Consider the following 22829-nt stretch of genomic DNA (forward strand, 5'->3'; position numbering starts at 1 on the left):
GAGGTTAGTGGGTGTAGGTTAGGGAACAATTGTTTAGCGTCTTGGTATGGTGAAATATAGCACTTAATGCACCTAGCCTGCTAGTTCAAGGCATGTCTTAGGAAAGTTTTATACTGTTTCCATGACAAACTAATAGAAAATCAGACAAAATGCTGACTTGGGATTTTTGCTTGTGACAAAAGGTCCTCTCTGTCCTTCAAACTGCATCTCCACTGAAGAGCACTAGATAACACAACTGAGAAGAATAATTAGTGGTACGTTTGCTGCTGTGCTAGCACAGAGAAACACCCTTTTATATTTACCCTGGATTGAGAACATTTTATACACATTTGGTTTATCTTTGGCTAGAATTATTGGCTGCCTGATATTGTCAAAGGTAAATCAGAGCCTTAATGAAGGCCTAGTGTCAACCTGTCCCACTCTATTTCAGGAAACATTTTAAACTTTGGAGACCTTAGCTTTGAGTACTCTGTTACCTCTTCTCCCTCTTTTTAAATCTAGTCCCAGTTTCTACAATGTGCACCTTATAGATGCTTTCTAAGTTCCTGCTGGTTTGGAAAAAGCTAATTGGCTTCCACAAACAGAGATAGTTTGCTCTGCTGTGAGTTTTATTATTTTGTTTGTTTGGTTTTTTGTTTGTTTTGTGGATTTAAGTCTTGTGATGTTTCTATTTTGACACCCTCCTGTTAACCTTTGAAATAAGGAATAAATTAGTTGCCATGACAAGGAATAGACATACCATATATATATTAATCTATAAATGTACATCTTAAAAACAAAATGGATACCCGATTCCAAATGCTTCTGAACAATAAAATGCAGTCATTTGCCTTTTTGGCACTCAGGCCTTTTACATTAGCAGGTCTCATGTGTTGCGACAACACCGCCTTGGAATCCTGATTTGAAGATGTCATTTACTTCACCATAGATTTAGGCACTTATTTACGTAGGCACGTGAGTAGCTTTCCTCAGGAGAGTACAACATTACCTTCAGAGGAGGAAAGAAAAGTTATTACATGCTCTTGCAGAATCCAGACAGCAGTATATACTTTAGTTTAACAAATTATAATTGTTTTAAAAGAAAATAATTTTCAGTGTCACATTTATCATGAGCTATTTGATTGATGTGATTCTGTAATGGAATGTGAAACTTTAAGATATAGCCTTCTTTTAAAAACTCTTGTGAGGGGCATTAAGCTCTAGTGTGTCTAATTAATGCATTAAATATTCTTTGCTATCAGTTTAATCTTTATCTATCTCTGTGCTGCCTTGTTACCTAATATTAACTGCTCATTGAAATTGATTGTTTCTAGTCTTTTCAACCGTTGATTGTTCTTTCATGGCTGAACATTTTAAAATAACACTATTGATTTTTCTTACATTATAGCCCTCCTCTTAACTAAAGAGTGTCATTGTGGCCTAAGAACATGTGGAGACACTTACCAGTGCTGAATTTACAATAAGTAAAAAAATCTATGTTTAGTGCAAAATTCATGCAAGTATCAGGACCTTAAAGCAGTCAGTTCTACTATTCTATCTTAAACAGTGCTTTGGTTTATTTTCTTTAAAAAATGGCAAAAATATTACTCACAAATACGGAATAGTGTGACACAGAGCCTAAAATTTGCTAACTGGAATATAGTGGATTTCCACAAGCCTCTCATTTACTGATTTTCCACAGTTCCATGGGATCAGAGTAGGACTAGAGAATAATTTCTGTTCTCCCTTCTACTTCAAAAAAGCCCTCATACTCACAGGACTTACCTCTGTTGGTAAGTGTGCGTCATGTGCCTCCTTCATGCTGTCCATCATCTCTTTTGGCTTTTCCATGGTCATCTGATCACCTTTTATGACAAAATAAGCTGCTCAGTTGATAAAGGGCGAGTCATAGACATTGTCTACCTGGATTTCTCCAAGGTTTCCCACAGCCTCCTCCTAGAGAAAATGATGTGTTACAATCTAGACAAGTGGTCTGTGTGCTGGCTGGGAAGTGGCTGAATGGCTGCACCCGGAGGGTGATGGTGAATAACTCCTTTCAAACTGACAACCTGTCACTAGTGGGATCCTCAGGGATCGATACTGGGTCCAGTGCTGTTTATTGTCTTCATAAGTGATCTAGAAATGGGATCAAGTGTACCCAGATGAAGTTTGCCAATGATACCAAACTGGGTGGAGAAGCGGACATTTTGGAAGGAAGAGACACCTTGCAGGAAGACCTGGACATGCTGCAGGAGTGGGCTAAGAAGAACCTTATGAAATTCAACAAGGACAACAATCCAAGAACGCAGCACAGGCTGGGATCTATCCAGCTGGGGAGCAGCTCTGTTGAAAGGGACCTGGAGGTCCTGGTAGACAACAAGCTCGATATGAGTGAACAGTGTGCAGCTGCAGCAAAGAAAGCGAAGAGGGTGCTGGGCTACACTAAGAAGCGCATCCCCAGAAGAGATAAAAGTGTCATTATCCCACTCTTCTCAGCGCTTGTCAGGCCGCATCTGGAATACTGTGTTCAGTTTCAGTCCCCACTGTATCTACAAAAATTATGTGGACAGGCTGGAGAAGGTCCAGAGAAGGGCCACAAATGTGACCAAAGGACTGGGAAGCCATATGAGGAAAGGCTGAGAGAACTGGGTTTGTTCAGCCTTGGGAAAAGAATGCTTAGGGGAGACCTTATCATCATGTTCCAGTATGTAAAAGGTGACTACATAAAAGATGGAGATTCCCTTTTTACAAGGAGTCGCATGGGAAAGATTAGAGGTAATTGGTATGAGTTACTCCTGGGGAGATTCTGACTGGGCACAACAGGAAATTTTTTCACAATGAGAACAATCAGCCATTGGAATAATCTCCCAGCAAAGCCGTGTATTCCTCAGTGTCGGACACTGTAAAGATTCAGCTGGACAGGATGTTGGGCCATCTTGCCTAGACTTACGATTTGCCAAGAAAGGTTGGACCAGATGATCCTTGAGGTCCTTTTCAACCTAGTATTCTATGCTCTATGTCTGAAACAAGAAGCTTTGCAATCATCACAGCCTGCCATTATAAAAAATGCCTTGTGACCATAAAAAAATTATTATATCTCTGTCATTAGCACTTCATAAAGCAAGAAGTGTTTCATGTCTTCCTAGACTTGTAGCTTACACAGTGAAAAGGACACTGCATAGCTATTTAATAGACTCATAGAATCATACAAGAGTTAGGGTTGGAAAGGACCTTAGGATCATCTAGTTCCGACTGCCCTGCCATGAGCAGGGACACCTCACACTACCCTATGTCGCCCAAGGCTCTGTCCAACTTTGCCTTGAACACCGACAGGGATGGAGCATTCACAACCTCCCTGGGCAACCCATTCCAGTGCCTCACCACCCTAACAGGAAAGAATTTCCTCCTTATATCCAATCTAAACTTCCCCTGTTTAACTTTTAACCCGTTACCCCTTGTCCTGTCATTACAGTCCCTAATGAAGAGTCCCTCCCCAGCATCCCTATAGGCCCCCTTCAGATACTGGAAGGCTGCTATGAGGTCTCCACTCAGCCTTCTCTTCTCAAGGCTGAACAGCCCCAACCTTCTCAGCCTGTCTTCATACCAGAGGTGCTCCAGTCCCCTGATCATCCTCGTGGCCCTCCTCTGGACTTGTTCCAACAGTTCCATGTCCTTTTGATGTTGAGGACACCAGAACTGTACACAATACTCCAGGTGAGGTCTCACAAGAGCAGAGTAGAGGGGCAGGATCACCTCCTTCAACCTGCTGGTCACACTCCTTTTGATGCAGCCCAGGATACGGTTGGCTTTCTGGGCTGCAAGCACACTGAAGCCAGCTCATGCTCATTTTCTCATCAACCAGCACCCCCAAGTCCTTCTCCGCAGGGCTGCTCTCAATCTCTTCTCTGCCCAACCTGTAGCTGTGCCTGGGATTGCTCCGACCCAGGTGTAGGACCTTGCACTTGGCATGGTTAAACTTCATGAGGTTGGCATCAGCCCACCTCACAAGCGTGTCAAGGTCCCTCTGGATGGCATTCCTTCCCTCCAGGGTATCAACCGAACCACACAGCTTGGTGTCATCGGCAAACTTACTGAGGGCGCACTCAATCCCACTGTCCATGTCAGCGATGAAGATGTTGAACAAGACCGGTCCCAACACCGATCCCTGAGGGACACCACTCATTACTGGTCCCCAGCTGGACATTGAGCCATTGACGACAACTTTTTTGCGTGCAGCCATCCAGCCAGTTCTTTATCCACCGAGTGGTCCATCCATCAAATTGATGTCTCTCCAATTTAGAGACAAGGATGCTGTGTGGGACAGTGTCGAACGCTTTGCACAGGTCCAGGTAGATGACGTCAACTGCTCTACCCCTGTCCATCAGTTCTGTAGCCCCATCATAGAAGGCCACCAAATTGGTCAGGCAGGATTTCCCCTTAGTGAAGCCATGCTGGCCGTCACCAAGCACCTCATTGTTTTTCATGTGCTTTAGCATGATAGGAAAATAATGATAAAATTCTTTGTTTGTTTAAATATAAAGCAATTCTCGAATGCTAATGTGTCCTGTGATTTATTTTGCAAGTGGAATCTTTTCTCCATTTTGAAATGCATTTTTAACATTATGTAGGTTTTATATATTCATAAAAAATCAACGATTTTGTGTTGTTCACCAAGTTTAGGGCTTGGGAGTAGGCAAGACTAGAAACCTTTTTCCTTTTGGAATCAAGTTTCAAAATGACTGTATGTTCTGCTAAGCAAAAAATCTGACAGGAATTCGGGGTGGCAAAGCATGACATACTAACACATAAACACTAGGTCAGTGGCCACAGTGTCGTCTTTCAGAAGAGTTGTCTGTGGGCTTACTGTCAGTGGATAACATAAATATTAAGAAAACTCTAAAACTAGCCCTCAGAATCATGAAAAGCAGTTGTCTCTGCAAGCACACAAAATGTTAGGACTCTAGAAACCAATATAAAAACAAATACTATGCTTCATGGCCTGTTCTGTAAGATAGAAAGTCTTTTTATGCAAGAGAGATTGCTGGTTTCAGTTAGCTCTTTGTGTTGTATTATTTCTACCTTTCAGCTCAGGATGTGTTTCTGACTCTAATCTTATGGTCTCTAAAAGACAGATGATTAATACAGACACATGACTTATCCAGATATCATGCTGTGGTGAAGAGTTTGATTAAAGTCTCTGCCCGTATAGTAACTGAGATCTCTGAAGATTAGATAGTGCACTGAAAAGAAATCTATACATAAATATTTGCATGTATTAGAAAGGTTGAAAATATTTGCCTGAGAAGAAGAAGGTTTTTCCTTATATGTCAAAAATATTGAGAGTTTTTTGTTGGTTTCATTCTGGAGAAGATTCTTTCAACTGCGCAGAGAGGAATCACCTAAGTGAGCAGACTACTTTAAAAGCCATACATCTATAGACCACATTGCTGTCATTTCCTAAACAGCTCTTATTGCATCCCAGTTGGCAATGGCCCTTGGCTACTATTCCTGGCCTAATGCCATGTCCGTGGTTATGTCTGTGCATGTTGTCAGAGCCCTGTGGGCATGTTTTCCTTACTGGCCCTGATCAGACTTCCCTGGGGCCTGCACCCCTGCCCCACACACCTGCCCATGGGCCCAGGAGCCCCATTTAAGCCTAGCTCAGGGGCACTGATCCCTTCCTGAGCAGTATAATAGCAGTGATCTTCAGCTCTTCAACAGCCTTGTCCTGCTGATCTGGATCCTAGCCCTGAGGCTGATGTCCTACCTGGCCTGGCCTCGGACTTGCCTTGCACCTGCAGAAATGCCTGGTGACCTGAGGTGTTTTTTGCCCCCCAGCCTGCCCTGCTTTCACTCATCTCATCATTGGGAATTTTATTTTTCAGGAATATATAGAAAAAGACAAAATTAGGTAAAAGAAAAGTTAATGAAGCAATTTGAATGACTGTAGAAGACAGAAGATAAGGCATTGAAAAATTTTTATCCTGACCCAAAAAAATGTGAAGAATAGGCTATTGAAGAATAGACTGAATATGCTCTAGTGGAAGAAATGAAACTAAAAGGGAGAAACCAAACATTTACCAGTGTCATAATTAATGCAGTTAAATCACACCAGGAAACCAGCCAAAGATACTGTAAAATTTTAAAGCTGACACAAAGGAACTTGGCATAATTAGTAAAAAACCAAACCCCTCAGGAATTAACTGAGTAAATGGGGTAGGATTTTCAGTGTTTTGAGCACCTGCATCACCTATATTGACGCCTGGCTCTTATGAAACAGCTCTCAAGATTATGATGAATGAAGTCATCAAGGTATGTTGTGGATACAGATATTTTTACTCTGAAAACAGTATACAGTTTGAGGATAATTTTTTATGTTTTTGAAAACTTTGTCCAGTATTGCCCATGTTTGGTTTGGTACAGAAGGTGATTAGACTGGCTCATGTCCCATGCTGTTAGCACCTTGAACGAGATATGAGCCCTGGATCTTTGGATCTATGGATCTTTTCCCCTTAAGATGTTCTTCACTAGCTTCAGAAAGTTGGAAATCATCCTGGGAGTTGTTGGGGTTTGTATCAACCGTTAAAATCAAAATGTTGCTGTAAGGTTGTCCTGTAGTACACGCGCTGCTCTGGTTTATCTATTGTTTGCAAGGCATTGTCGAGCACTTCCCTTGTGTGCACACATCAGAGAGAAACATTAGAAGTAGTGGTCACCTCATGAGGTGATGTATGGCTCATCAGTCCATAGACTAAGTGTAAGCAGTAAACACCACAGAGAAAATACTGTCATGAAATCTTATCTCTGTGGAAATTACTCTTTGTATTGCAGTGAAGACTGCGTAGCATCATCTGAGCGAGCTGACTTTAAACCTTTTTCCATACAGTTGTTGTTCAAACTAACAAAGTATCATGGAAGACAAATACCAGCTACACAAAAAGCCTCCTGAGCTTGGTCTGTATTCTCTCCTTCTATTTTTCTCCTGGCTGGGTGAACTTCTGGCCCTTCTTTGTGAAGAATTGAACATTCAGCTTTATTTCAACAGCATGCAGTGCAGTTTTGATTATGAACAGGTCTCCTGGTCAGATCAACTTAGGGCAGGCTACTGAAGCAGGCTTGGAAACAACTGTTGTCCCTGGGCTACTAACGTCAAATCATATTCCTGCATACTTGTGACAGCAATGGGAGGAGAGGAATTGAACTCTAGATGAAGTTGCAGGCATCAAGCCAGAGGATGCATGTGTACAACAAGGCTAGATCAACTGTGAGGTGCTTTGCTGATAGTGGGTGGATGCTCACGAAGCCTTCCATAGTAATCTTTGAAATACCCTGGGTTTAATTTTGGTGTCAGGCTGCTTGTTTCTGCTGAGAACAGTTTACGGCAGAGTCGTGTGTTTACAGAGAACTGTTAGGCTGCCCTTTAAAGTGTTTAAATAATATTGTATCAACATGGTGCAGACTGATATGTATCTTAGCAACTGTGTCAAGTTCACCATGGGCTAAAAATCCAAATGGGAATCAAACAATCTGGAGCTTTAAAGCTTAGAAAGCTGAGAATAAGGAGAAAATTACAAGGTTATTCTGGGCTTAACCGATGCTCTCCTTCAGCTTCACACTCTGCTAATTGTAGGTTAACAAGTACCTTGAAACTATAATTAAAACGAAAGATACATACAATATCTCCACAAATTAATTCCATAAAAATGGTGTTTCAAGGCAAGAAAGAAATTGAAATCACAGAAGTGCAATTCAAGTTTGAAAGGTGGTAAAATCTATAATGAATAGTTATCAGTCAGTTCTTAAGTCTGGAAAACTCTGAATACAAAGTTGAATGACATATGTTTACTCCAAGTGCTATGTGAGTAAGAATAGAGGTGCAGCTCCTGCTGTAAGCCTAAGCAAATATATATCAGCTATGGTGCTGTTACAAAAAGACATGTAGCTCTGAGCTGTGCAGAAACCAGAACCATAAGAGTTTGCAGGCCTCCTGCTCACAGGTTAAATAGGCCATAAATTGTCCCAGAGCTAGCAACAGTCACTTGGCATCACATTTTGATGATCTACATTCACAGTCACCCTATTTATTATGTGACTATTTTGGATCATTCTTGAGCACACTGTGTGAACAATTCTTTTTGACTTCAAGAAGCTGAATTTGTACAGTCCACAGTACCTGGTACAGGTCTGCAATGTCACTTACATATAGGGAATGAAGGTTCCTCTATAAAGCACTTTACAGCTTTCAAAATGTGTCGTGCAGGAGTTGTTCAAATTTCCCAGGTACTCATTTATACAAAGATCTATCACTCAACTAATGGTTTGTATTAAGCTGATATTTAATGGTGTTATTAGTTAAGCCTGTTAAGTACCCTGGGAATAATTATAGGTCTGAGACTTTCTAGCTATCAGGACTTTAACTCATCAGATGTCTCTGCCAGATTTCTTATAAGGCAGGATTGTGCTTCCTTTGTTCATCTTTTTCTCTCACAAGAGCAGCTTTCAGTAGTTTTCATTGATTCCTACAGGAATGGCAAAACTTTCCTACAAGGGATAGTGTGTACAATGGTCGCAAAAAGATCACAGATCTGTAAAATATCTTAGTAAACGGGTGATGCCGTATCTCAGCTTCAGACTAATTCATAAGGTCATCTGCACTTTTACAAAGCTTCCTAGTTTAGGGTACACTTTCTAGAGGTGTTTATGACACAACACAATCATAGTTTCTAAGCAAAGCACATAGTGAATGGCGTTCAGGGTAGATGATTACATAGTAGCTATACTGTGGCTTTAAGGAAACTAAGATATTTTGCATTTTTGTGCTCATCACCTAGAAAGAGATGACCCATAATGCAGTGCTTGCAACTAATCACAAATATTGTTCTGACTGAATCTTTAAAAGTACATTTGCCTACAGAAGTGAAGCTGATATGTTTTTATGTCATGGATTTTATGGAACATTTTCAATATAGCTCCTAAAAAAATCTGCGTTTCAATGTATGATGTTAAGGACTTCTTGAAGATCTGAATTACTCTAGATGAGCAACTGGAATACTGGAGTATTGGAAAAAGCAGCTAAATGGGAATGATCAGTAACTCAAATAGTCAGAAAGGAAGCTTATTTTTAAGAGTTCTTGCTCTGGAAGAGGTTCATTTTTATTAAAAATGTAAAGTATGAAGAGCTAAATAGAAAGGCAGTGATTTTGAAGAGATGATAATCTGTTCCTAGCAAATATTACAATAAATATTTACTGTGAAATCAATTTTATTGGATGATAAAATCACACGGGTTTCCTCCATCATGCCAATTCTCAGGAATTAAATGCTTTTTTTGTGAAATAACCTTTTTTTTTTTTTTCCCATGGGAAAACTATATTTTTACAGGAAAGAAAATATTTTCCCCTTGGGAAAACTTTGCCTGAAGACAGAAAAATGTAGCTGAGAAGCTTTTTTGCTCTGAATATCATACTGGGAAATGAAGATGCTGAGTACCCCACAGCCTCACTGCCCCTTCAGCAGCCAGCCAAGGGAGGCAATATATCTCTGTGAGCATAGCTTCTCTCTGTTAGCTTAGGCTGTTCATGTCAATTTTATTCCAGTGAAATTACCAAGGTCTTTTCCAGCAGGCAGGAGGAAGAGAAAATTCATGATGGTTCTTCCAAAACAGTTCTATTTCCTAGAATTTGCTATGAGGACTGTAATCTCCAGTGCAGCTTCACAAACAGTATTACAAACTGAGAACTGTCTAGTGAAATTCCTTTTGCTAGCTGATCCTTGTTGATTTTGTTTGGTTGGTTTTGTTTTTTTTCCATCTATTCTCCCCTTCTTATCTTTTCCTCTGGGTTTATCTTCCCTTTCTTTCTGTCACCTTTCTCATTACATATCACCCCCTACTTTTCTTTCCGTAGGAATTTCCTTCTTGGGGGGAGGAACAAGAAGTTTGTTGTATTCAATCCCATTTCTTCCTGATAAAAGTATTTTTAAACTTCATGATATCTATATATATAGATATCTATATATATAGATACCATGAAGATATAACAGAAGAAAAGAACTAGACAATGACACCAGTATTCCTTCTGGCATGGTAAAAAAAAAAATTAAATGAAATGGCACAGCCTCAGTGTTTACACTAAGGCTAATTATAACACCACCACACATTGTCTTAATACTAATGTTCTCCTTTCCCTGAATGGCAAGGCAGTAATTATGAACACAATTTCATGAAAGGTGTATTTTTTCTTTACCTCAAATATTGTAGTTTCATGTCCTTGTTGCTTTTTTTGTTCTTGTTGACTTGCTCCCTGTTCTGGAATTAATGGTGTTGATTCCTTTGAATTTATATTTACCTAATACTTTCCAAATGACTAGCAAGGTCTTGGGCCTTAAATGAGACCAGATCACACTTTGCTTGAGAAACTCAGGAAGAATTATGGCACACATACATTTGTCAAATCCTGCCTGCACTCCTGCTCAGCAGGTATATATTTGCTCTAAGCCTGTCTGCAATTTTAAATGGAAAATTTTTGTTATTGCTGTTAAAATAATGATTTCATGAGTATATTCCTGTTTCAGCAGAATTTCTCTGTATTTTGTAAGAGAAACTTTTCCCATAAGAATAAATTAACTGCATCTATTTCCAACAAGGCTGTGTGAGAGAAAAATCTAAATTAATGTAGCTGATAATCCTTTCTTCTGCTCTTAGATATGTCTAAAAGTTGCAATTTTTTGTAACCCATGGTGCACTAAAATGACTTTAAGGGCTTCAAAGAAATACTGATTCTCATTTCAACATTTGTGTTTGAGCATAGAGCACAATTCTGAAAGCTTTTGTATCTTGCCCTTCAGTTACACTTTTGACACTTCAGCTACTGCATAGAACTAAGTTATTCTATTACAGAAGAATGTGTTTATTTATCTTTTCTAATTAGTCTTCTTAAACAAAATAGCTTTTTGTGTCCATTTATATATACTTTTTTAGACTAATGGTACTTTATATATATTTTTTTAGACTAATGGTACTTTATATGACTGTTCTTTTCCCAGATGTTGTTTAACATTTAGCTTCTATCTTTTGATTGGAATCATGTTGCAATGTTCTCATTTGTTTTGAGATTAGCTATGGTTACAATATTTGGCTTCAGCTTTTTGAACACTTTGGAGTTAAATGGCACTTAAATCCAAGATTAATCATGTCATTAGAGAAAGACTTCCATCTGCTAAATTTAAAATGACTTTGGATTGAGTAATTTCAAATATTAACAGCAAGGCATTTAAGCTTGAGCTTGCTTAAAGTCTATTGTTTGAATCAAACATCTTCTACTTCCTTTATACGTTTTGTCAAATCACAATGTAATATTTAGAAGATTGTTTTGTCCAATTCCATTACTTACAATGATATAACAAAATGACATTCTACTTTTTCATTCAGCACCTGGAAACCTTTCATTTAAATCTGCCAAAATATATAATTTGTCATTCTTAATGAAACATTTTGCATGCAGGCAAACATGCAACACAGTTCTGTTCTCTTGTTGGTTACTACTTTGTCCATGCCTGGTTACTGCACAGCCTGTGGTTCCGTTATAGGAAGTAAGTAAACCTCTAAGTAAAACTAGCAACACTTGGTTTGGTGCTTCAAAACAGAAATTACAATAGGAACACTCCCTGATTTCATGGAGACCAAGATGTGACTAAATATTGTTCCTATCTCTATCACTCATCTTTAGGTTGTGGACAAAAATCACTGAGCTCTTCAGCCCGAGAAGCACTACAAGCACGTAAGAAGCCATGCTGGAGCTGGTGAGCCTCTAGAGGCAAGGATTAGCTGTCATGATTAATGATCAAACAAGATAGTTCTTATTTATTTACTTTATAGGGGCTTATGAGAAAATAACCCTCTTGATTTTAGTTGTTGAGTGGAAGTTGGAGTTGAAGGTTCCTGCCAAGCAGTTATTTTATAGTGCATTTTGTATAAAGTTTCTCTGAAAATGGTAAAATCTGCCTGAAGTAAATTTCTATAAGCCTTGGTTATGTATTCATTGGGAAAGATTTCCAAGTGTTCTTGCAGAAACTGAAAAACTTCACCTTTCATTAAGTCCATGACCAATCAGTGTCTTCTCTGAAAGTATCTGCTGAAGGAAGAATTTCAGGAAAGAGAAAATACGTGGTACAATACCACTACCTTTTCCTCCTCAACATCAACTTCTCTTCATGTTTTTCTCTCATTCAGTTAGGAAGTTTTAAGTCCCTGCAGTGGGAAATGTCCACGACTAGAAGCTTCCCTGTATTTTTTGTGTTTCCCTCAGCATGATATTTTGTCCTTTATATCCTAGTTTCAGGCTTGTTATTTCTCCTTTTCTTTCTCTCCCACATACTAAAGAATTAAAAAAGGAGGGGTAGTAGCTGAATTCCTGACAGTAGAGATTTCAAGAGTGTGTTTGATTCCTATAGTGCAGAGTACTTTCATCTCCAATTAAAAGGAATAATGAATGAAAGTGTTTTAAACACAAGTTCAGTCACCAAATGATTTAATTTTACCTATGCAGCTGTAGTTTGAAATTTTCATACAGCACTGGATCTAGTGGAAATTCTCATCTGAATGACAAGGAACTGGGTCTTAAAATGCTGAAGCTTAAAAGTAGAAAAATGCAAACTATAGCATGGTTTGTAGATTTTCTCCTTCTTTTTCAAGATAGTTATTTAAGAAAAAAGAGAAGGAAACTTCACGACCGCATAATAACTCTTTCTGTATCTGTAACATAATTCTAGCATCTAATATGCAAACAGGCATTAAAATATTACATTACTCAGGTCAAGTTCAACAATCAATCAAAATAAATGTGTTCTCTTTGTGGACTTTGAACAACACAAATATATATATTCTTTTTCCTCTGCAACAGAGCAAATGCCAGGTCATGTGTGGGCTTAAACCAAGGCAAGCTGGATGAACTATGCGTATCTTCAGAAAAAAGATTAAAAGTTTAACAGTGTAATTAAAAAAAAACCCAAACTATTAATTCCTTTCGTACATAAGGAAGTAGTTACAACCGTGGTTTTATACCAAAGGTATTATATATCAGCACCAAAAAAATTAAGGTTACAAGATCTAAGGTTGCTCAACAAAGAAGCATTTTAAGAAAAATGCATAGCTATATAATGATTTTAAAATTAGTAATCAGTTTTGTCTGCCTTCTCAAAGTGGATAGGTAGTCTTCCGTGAGTTTCATCAACATCAGAAAACAGCTTATATCACCTTTGTTTTCTAAAAGCAAGTTTTTGCTCATGCTTGCAGTCCCATCAAAGTCCTGCCACTTCTGCAGCTCATAATCTATGACTGAAAAGGTGTGATTGCACCTTTTTTATCCCCTCCAACCTTAAGGAGAAAATATCAGCCCACTAGAGTATGCTCTTTGTTTTTGTGTTTCTGTCATTCCCAGCTGTCCCAGGTTTCATGGGTGAAGGCTGTTGATGTGTTAAGAACATTTGTAAATAAGTATGGATTACAACAAGTTTTGGCAGATTTGCTATCATTCATGCACATTCCTTGTTTTGGTGATTGCTGTTGTGTTTTGATTTTCATTTTTAATGAGGGAGTAGGAAATATGTTGGATGTGTGCACACCTGCTACATGCCACAGGCATGTGTGGGACAGTTAGCATGTGTGGAAATGCCTTCCTGCCATGGGAGTAACAAGCAGAATTTCCAGTTTTAGGCTGACTACTGAAAAACTTGAGTTAGGTCTGGCTAAGGAGCCTTTCCTCTAGGAGAGTAGAAGCTCAAGGAAAGGAATCACCAGAGGCAATAAGCCTCATTCCAAAGATTTAGTCATCCTGTTTCTGGAGATTTCAGCTTGTTTGTCAGAAGCAAACATGGGCATTTGGGTGATTTAGAATAAAGGGGCAATTATTAGCAATTGATTGGATTATATTTACTTCTTGATTTAAAAAAAAAGTGACAAAATAATGGTTTTGAGAAATCTTTTTTTTTTCTAAATCATTTCCAGAAACCTCAATATTAAAATCAAATTCTGCTAGTTCAAATGTGCTCAAAATCTCTATCAGCAAGCATCTAACTGTTGCTAGTTCACAAGACCATGTTTTGTCAAAGCAATGTACAGTAGTTAACTTACTGCCAGCCCCAGTTTCTGGAATGGAAACACAAGAGAATATTCATAAATAAATTACCCTTAACCTCCATTAAGCATTTAGTAAATTAAGTCTCAGGTTTATAGGGGTATTTAAAGACAGAACTTGCCCAGTTTTCTGAGGGAAAATGAAACAAATGGGAGTTATGTGGCTATTGAGAAGTTCTGGATCTGGGCCTAGATGAAAAAGGCTTAGCTTAATTTCCCTGAGAGCTCTGCTTTTCCCTATCCCATACCAATAGCAAGATTATATTTTTAGTGATTGTATGTGGAAATTTGGCACCATGCCGTTGTTTATTACTGAAGTTTAGCACTGAGTAGTGAAAGTAAATGCAAGTCATGTTGCCATTGGGACTATGTTTATAGAGTGTAAAGCTAAATTTTAAATTCTGGTTTGGTTTTGCTCAGGCCTGATCATGCAAGGTGCTTGGTGGGTCATAGGAGAATTTGCTTCCTTGGAATCTTCCAGATCAATGTAAATCTAATGCCCATTAAAATGGGATATAGCCAGAAATATAAAAAATACAAATGGGAGTTATGAAAGTGAGATAGGTGTCAAGTTTATTTCTTTTTGATAACAATGCTAATGAAATTTAGTTGTGGTTAACAAAAACTAGGGGATATTTTCTTATCATTGTTTCAGTCTTTGGCAACAGATAGCTTGACTCACAGGATTTAACTTAGCTGCCAAAAAAGAACCAGCGTCTTGACCCCAGTAATCCAAGGATGACTGAAAAATTGCCTTAGGAGGGCAGGGAAATGTTGCCTGATCTGGAAATTTTTCCAGGCAGACTAAAACTGGTGTGATCCCTTCCATGCTACACTTCACATTGCTATTTATGGATGGCTAGGTTACAACTACTACCACCAGCAGCAAAATTACTTTCTTTAGAGGCTGAAGGGTTCTTAACTGATCCCAGACTAAGATGTATAGTTATTTGTGTATATATATGTGATTGTGATAAGTATGTGTTTGTGTAAAGACTGTGAAGAACAACCTTTGTTTACCCTTCCTCTTAGCAGTTTTGTTAAACATGCTCTACAAAAGTGGAACTACAAAGCCAGTATCTAAATTTCTTGGAAATGGTGGCATTGTAGATGTTTGCTTCAGCTTTTGGATTAACTCATTTTAGATAGATTAAATATTAGGATAGATTTGATTTTATAGTCAAATTTCATAGAAGCTGGGTAAAGATGGTGGATACAGTACTGAAATATAGTCAAAGTAAGCTTTCTAGCAGCTGAGGTCTACATTGGATGCCTAACAGTTTTCTTCTTATTGTATTAGAACTGATGGCTCCCAGAGCATAGATGTAATCCTGAGCTCTAGAGGTTAGTTGCATACCAATATTATGCTGGCATCATATCAGGAAAATAATTAACACTTCTTTCTATTTTTTTTTTTTAGTAATCTTTTTCCTGGGTTTGAAATGATCCATCTGCTATAGCTTTGATTTCTATTGCTTTGTTATTTGTCTGAAAAAAAAAAATACAATTTTTGCATTTTTATGTACCTCTTGGCTCACAGGAATGAAATTCAGTATGACCCACAAGAAAGAAAATATATAGTTAGGTTTTCCTCTGACAAATCTTTACTGTAATACGATTTGGTTCCTTAGGGACTGAGTGAATGTTTCTTCTTGTGCTAGGCTTACCTTTAATGAAGTTTGGGTTCTTATTATAAACTACTATCCTTACATGTGCTGTTAATGGATTGTTTTGAATGATACTGGAGGGAAGAGAGAAAGGTGGGTCCTAATATTACTTTTTTTCCCTAGGTACACCTAAATATTTCTAAATTTATAGAAATTAAAGCATTGGCAATTTTAGGTTTTGAATGATTTTACATTCACAGAATCTTCAGGATTAAAAAGATGCTAACTAAAAATGCTGCGATAAGAGAACTATATTGTTATACACTCAAAAATTACAATATGGTAACATTAAGGATTTGTGCCTAACCTTAAATGTGTTGCCTTTGTATTTTCATGATTCATAGATTCTACTAATAAACTGTGTTTAGTACTGCTATAATATCTTACAAGTCCATATCTGGCAGCATAAAACCCACATCTAAACTAGAAAACATTCACTCTATTCTGGTTTTGTTGGGGTTTTATTGTTGTTGGGGTTTTGTTTGGGTTTTTTTTTGCGGGGATATGTTTTTTTTGTTTGTTTGTTTTTTTTAACATGACATTTTCCTGTTTCATCTTGAATTGTTAAGAATCTTTAAAATCCTAGGGAAAATCCTGAGAGTGACAGTGGTGCCCTTCTCTGACAACGCTGGTTATCTGGAAGTGAGGACATCCCCTGGTTCTTACCTCTCAGCTGTTGATCAATGCATACATCATGGACTTAAAAAATCTCAGACTAAGTGTTATTGCAATCAGCTGTGTACTTCAGGATAAAAAAAAAAGGTGTTGTTAGAGAAATACTGAGGAATGATCTTTCAGAATTGTCAGCGTTGTATGTGGTACCTGTCATTACAACTGCAGCATTTGCGAAGGTGGGTCACAAAAGGTCCAACATAATCATGCACTTGGAAATGATGATACCTGTGATAAAGGGCTGGTAATAGATTCCATATAATAAAATTTACTTCATCTTCATTTTTCTTATGTTATCAAAGAATCCATAGAGTTATGTTGTGATAAAGCTTGCTCTTTGTGTGTGATAAAGCTTGGGCTTTGTGTGTTCAGAGGTGACAGATGTTAAAGTCATTATCATTATTTTGGGCCAGACCTTCTGGTTATATTTTCTGTCTCTTGTATAGTTCAAGGGGCAGTTATGGAGTGAAAAATTTCTTTAAGTCACTTCTGTACCATTTTGTTCCAGGGAAAGATGCTGTGTTTAAATTATATTTTAACCCTGTCTTCCAGCACAGGGTCATGGGCTTGCTTCCTTTTCTGTGGCCACATGTGTTAGCTGCCAGGAATCCCTTGGAAAGCACTTAAATCCACCTGCTTAGAGCAGCTTTACTTAACCACAGAATGTCTACCCATATTCGCTGTAAGATCTCACTATGCAGTGAGAACAAGCTAAGCTATAAAATAAATAAACCTGGCTTGATCTTTTACACAGACTGTATCTAACTCCTTTTTTTACTGAGCACAGATCAGAAGGAAGTCACTTAAAATCAGTGAAAACAAGACTCCCAAGTGAAATGAAATAGAATTGGGATACATCCTGCACAGTACAAAATACACTTTTTACAATGCATCCTTGGGGGAATGCAGTAAATATGTTAAATTTAATGTGGAGCGTTGTTTTTTTTAATGAGCTGAGAGCATGATCTGCTGGATTTTTTTGTCTCTGATCATTTAAGACTGTATTGTATCTGAACTTCCACTTTCAACAATATCAACTATTATTACTTCAGGGGTATGAGAGCCAAAGAACAATTTTTATCATAAGGTTGTTTTAAATAAATATTTATTTTGATGTAGTTGTTTTCTTTTGGCTGACTAATCTCACCAACTGTTTAGTATGTTCTCAGATGATAAACCAGTTGATGCCATATAGTTAACAAGGGGGATGCTGAGGTCTGGGACAGGGCGCATTCAGTGACTGCTAAAGATTTTATTGCTGGGGAGGGAGAAATCATTATTCATGAGAGAAAATCAGGGTCTTAATTCATGGGTGGCACATGCAGTGAAAATCTGGCAAGTTTACAGGGGCATACTTGCTACATCCCTCATGCTCAGAGCTGGCATATTTATAGCATGTGGTGCCAAAAGCAAGAGGAGTAACAGGCCTAACGGTTTGGCAATCCAGCATGGGATGTCCATGCAGCATTGATGAGCAGAAATGAAAGATAATGAAAAGTGATCTTATTATAGTGAGTTTATTTGGTAGACTTTCTCCCTCTCTACCTTTCTCCAACGCATTTCAGACTGTCCTTCAACCTTGTCTTAATCTCTCATTTCTCCCAGTCCTGAGTGTCTCGCATCTGTTCTTTCTTCCATTATGAATAATCAGTCTGTCAAATGGATAATCTGCTGTAGACAGATCATAATCTCTCAATGAAGTGGGAAACTGAGATGTGTGAGAGCAGCCTATTGTCCAGAATACCCTCTGGTCAAAATGTGAAAGAGTCTAACAACTGCTGAAATATACTTTGTTGCATTTGCTGTTACACTCCTTCTTGCATGCATTTTCTTGGCTAGTCCCTAGCTTCCAAGGAACTTCCTGTATGGATTTGAGCTGTGGGGATATATACGCAGCCTCCTTCCATGGAGAAGCATCTCCATGCTTCTCCATGGAGAAGCCAAAGCATCTCCAATCACTCTCCAAACAATGTGGTGGGAGCAGGCTTTCTGAAGGGTAAGTCAACTGTGTCAAAGTAGAATGACTCAGCCATAGTTTTAACCACTAAGGATTGTGTAGCAACATTCTTTTCAGACAAGAAAAATGGTAGAGAGTAAATCAGATGAGTTTTTAAACCACATGGCAGAATGAAAGTGGTGGTTATGATACAAGCTGTTTCATCATCCTAGCAATTTTCCAGTGGTCTCAACTATAATTTTAGTAAATCCAGCTGTGGTGTTCAGTAAAAAAAAAGAGGTTTGGGGTTGGTTTGGGGTTTTTGGTTTGGCTTTTTTAGTTTTTGACTGAGTTTTCACATACTGTAAAAGGTCAGGGATGAATGGGAAAGGTTGATTCATTTCTCTCAGAGCTCTACCTGCCTCTTTAAAAGCTATATTTTGTTGCTACTTTGGCCTGAAGTTGGCAATTTATCTGTAACAATCTGTGTCTTGTGGTCTAAATCAGCCTTATTTCAACATACAGAGGCAGGATTGGCATCTTTGAACTAGAGACATAAAAAGTAGCAAGGTTGTTCTTTTATAATCCCAAAACATAGCTCTTACAAGTCTTCTAATTGTGGTGAACATAATGGCCATCCTCCCTTCAAAGTACTCTTTTAGGGAGCACATCTTTTTATTTCTGGCTGGGAAATGAGAGGGGTGGCCTGGCAGGGAGCAGCATTGCTGGAACTCACCCATCCTTGCCAGCAGTGGCTCCCAGATATTTGTAAGATCATTTGTGAAGCCATGATAGTCTAAGAGTATAAAGGAGGCAAGATCTGTAGACAGAGTTAATAGTTTTTATTAGACTGATATTCTTGGATAAAAGACAAGCTTTCAGGCACTCAGCCTGTCTTCATGTCTGAAATTGTGTTCTGCACAGCTTGCCATGGGCTGATGAGCTCGGTGCCTGCAAGATACTCTGTTTTTTCCCAGTGTTTTTTCTGTTCTTTTAATCAAGGTTATTACTTCTTCCTAAAATGCTCACTTGACTATCAGAAAATTGTGAACCTTCAGCAGGTGTCAGGAGATAAACTAGTCTGGATTACTTCATCACAAACATAGGTGGAACAAGTCATGTAAGTTCAGTAAGGTGGGCCATAACAAAATGGATGTGTATGCGTGTTTGTATTGCTATCCACCTGAGTACGTCCAGGATTTATTTCTCACTGTATGCTCTGCCTATGGCAATGGCCCTCCAGGGTGACAGAAATGGAAAGTCAACAAACGAGGTCATTAGGCAATATGGACCTAGAGAGGTTTGCTAACATAATCCTTAGCTGCCTGAATACTTTTTATGCATTCTTTCCCCTAGTTTTACACTGGACATAGTTTTACAGTAGGTCCCTTACTCAATAACTTGTGCGATTATACTGTAGCTGAACAATTATGAAGTGTTACATGAATAATGACTTGAGCATCCTTCTCTTAAAGCTCCTAATAGTTTAATCAACACCTATTAGAAACAACAATATAGATATTGCCATGATTTCTTAACTTCTGCATACGAATACATGAATATCAAATCCATAGTATACTTGACAAGTGCAGATGACATTATTTTTGTTACCTGTTCTTATGCTAAACTTTTTTCCCACATGATGTTTTTTCTGACCAACAAAATATAATGAAATTAACTTGAATTGCTAATATCTCTAATTTGGCTTTGCAGCAAACTTGTATTGGCAATCACCAATATGGTATGGTCAGCCTACTTCAGCCACTCCTCACTCTGGTATATAACCCTTGCAAGGTGAGAATGAAGTTTCTTGGAAGGTATTAGTTTCCTGGGTTCTTGTTTGTGCTTGTTAAAAGGCCTCACACTAATTATCAAATGAGTCATGCAATCCTGTTGAATTATAGTATATGCACCTGTAAAATGTTCTGCCAGATAAAACAGATTCTGTCAAGCATAACTAAATGTATCAATGTCAGTCAGCTTTGTCTGTGATAGAGTGGAAATCTTTACAGCATGTACAACATTTATTTAAGTGCATCCACAGCTTGTCACTAAATTAACCACACCCAGGCATAATAAAAGTGCCAGTCTCAGCACCTGTCTCTCCCTTGAAACTTGGAGCTGGTCTTACTAAGGGTAATGAGGTTCAGCTGTTCTGGCAGTGTTACCTTCACCCAGTCACGTGCTCAGAAGCTTTGTGAGTGCATGTGGTTGCTTTTGGCTTAGTGTGAGAGTGCAGCCCATGTGGATGCCTTGGAGGTGAGGAGGTCTGTGAAAGGACCCTAGAAAAGGGTTGCAGAAGTGCTTCTTTCTAATGTGGTAAATTAAAAATTTCCTTCTGCTTTGCTAAGACAGCTTCTTTTCCCTTTTAGGCAAAGCAGCAGAAGTGGACTGAGAACCAGCTTGTTTTTTCCAGAGTAAGAGGGACTTGCCACAGAGTACCTGCAACACTGAGAGTGGAGGTAAGTCAGAGATCCTTTAAAGTGGTTTATTTCAGACACTCAAGATTGCTATCTAGAAAGCCAGTGTTATGTATAAATGTACTTTGGACTTAGTGTTCACTGGGGGACATATGCTATCATCCTCTTGATGTCTTTCTGTTAGAATATCAGTAATACATGAAGCCTTGTAGGGAAAGAGGTTTTATCCTTGTTGCCTGCAGTTCTCAGAAGTGCCCAGACTATTTTTATTTTTTCTTTATGGTTGTTTCTGCTTTACTTGGTTTAAGTCATTTGGTACTTGGTTCTGGATGCTAAGGACTCTGAAGCCGTATGTTTTCAGTTGTGTCCATTTAACAATACATATCACAAATTTAACAGAAGATTCAGAAAATGCCTGTGTTTGGGAGAAGTGGGGTTAAGTAGTGGTAAAAAAGCCCTTGTTTTATTGAATATTCTCACTGTCTTTCAAAAATAAGATCATCTCTAAAGCCTTAAGCTTATGTGTTATTAACAGTAATAAGACCTGAAAAGTAAAATCTATAATTGAACCAGGCTCATCTGGGGCAATGTTTGAAGGATGGTGTGCTAGTGAGGTCTTTCAGTCTGCCACCTTAGTGAAAGTAGGGGAACGAAGATCTGTGTAGCAGCAAAGATGTGAGGGTTATTGATGTGTTTAAAAATTCTAGAAGCACCTGAGAATAGCCTCATAAGAATTAGGGCTTCTCCCTCAGAAAATGTGGCAGGATCAATAGCTGATGAGTGCAGTCCACTTCCAGTCACAAGAACAAGATTGTACTTACATGTTTGGCCCTTTTATTTTAAAACGTGTATGGAGATTGCCAAATATTGGGGTTGACATGAACACATTCCTTTTTTTAGTGGCTGAATGAAGAATAGGAAATGTGAACGTTAAGCCAAGCTTGGAACTACAGCAGAGAAATGAACCATATAACAAAGATAATACAAATGAGATCTCTAAGTCATTGGCTGATAAACACAGCTCCTAGTGCTATGCTGACCTCCACATTAACTTTCTGCTTATGTTTCTTTACCTGTAACAGAGAGGGCCAGAACAGAGGAAGAAGACTAAGTCTCTTTTGTACCAATCCATTACAGTTTCACCTGTATATCTAATGGGCTGCCAATAGCACTGTTGAAATGGTATTTCAGAAAGGCAGAGGCACCTGCTAGAGCAAGGCTTTGACCTGTGTATTTTCCAGTCCCCTGTACACAAGGATAATCTTTAAGAGACAGCCAAATTTTGATGAGTTGTGCAATGCATTAAATATGAAGAAAAGCTTTGCCAACTCTGATGCCTGAGGCATGGGTTACATTAAACATATCATCTTCACAATGTGTTTAACTTCTACTTGTTAATGCTAATAATTAAGTCACCCCAATTTTTAGTACGAGCCTTGAGCTTAGTTTACCTGGATTGTGATCTAGTATTGTTTCAGTCTTGGAACTGAAATGCCCTAGCCCCATTAGCTCTGGTATTTGTCTTATCACTAAAAGAAGCAACCATCCTGGGTGGCCATGAATCTGGATTTTGATACTATTTTAAGCCCATAAAGTAGAAAATAAGAAAACATCACTCAATGCATATTAGGAGTTTGGATAGCCAAAGCATGAAGAAAAAATATGTTGCATCTCTGTCAATACAAATTTGATTTGTCCTCAGAGATTCTTTAGTTCTCTTTGTTTGGTTTTTTTTTCGAATGAAATACAGTCACCTTGGATCCTGAAGTTGAAGTTACAAAATATAAAGAAGAGCCTGGTGTCAAACAGTTGTTAATCAGACAGCAGGAAACTTTTGTAAACTTTGAGTTGAATTTTTCTCTCTGCTTGTGTGAGACACTTCCTGTGTCCATGAGGGACAAGTACAACTAACTTTTCAGCTGAGCATCATACTCTTTAGCAGGTATAGTAGTTGGCTTGGCCTATGTAAAGAGCTGGTACACAGCCCAGACGAAGCTTTCTGCACATTCAGTCCTCTCCATAAA

At 38.4% G+C, this 22829-nt stretch overlaps 1 long non-coding RNA gene across 2 annotated transcripts; it reads left to right on the forward strand.

Annotated features, from left to right (window-relative positions):
- Nucleotides 1–20499: 20499 nt before the first annotated feature.
- LOC134174242 (uncharacterized) lies at nt 20500–22573 on the forward strand. 2 transcript variants are annotated; one of them, XR_009968571.1, is made up of 3 exons: nt 20500–20582; nt 20758–20847; nt 21706–22573. It is a non-coding gene; the product is annotated as an uncharacterized LOC134174242 (long non-coding RNA). The 2 variants fall into 2 exon arrangements; XR_009968570.1 differs by having other exon boundaries at nt 20514–20644.
- Nucleotides 22574–22829: the final 256 nt, after the last annotated feature.

Source organism: Pezoporus occidentalis, unplaced genomic scaffold, assembly GCF_034315485.1.
Source record: "Pezoporus occidentalis ecotype Australia unplaced genomic scaffold, CSIRO_AGI_Poc_V1 ctg59, whole genome shotgun sequence".
NCBI classification, from domain to species: Eukaryota; Metazoa; Chordata; class Aves; order Psittaciformes; family Psittacidae; genus Pezoporus; species Pezoporus occidentalis.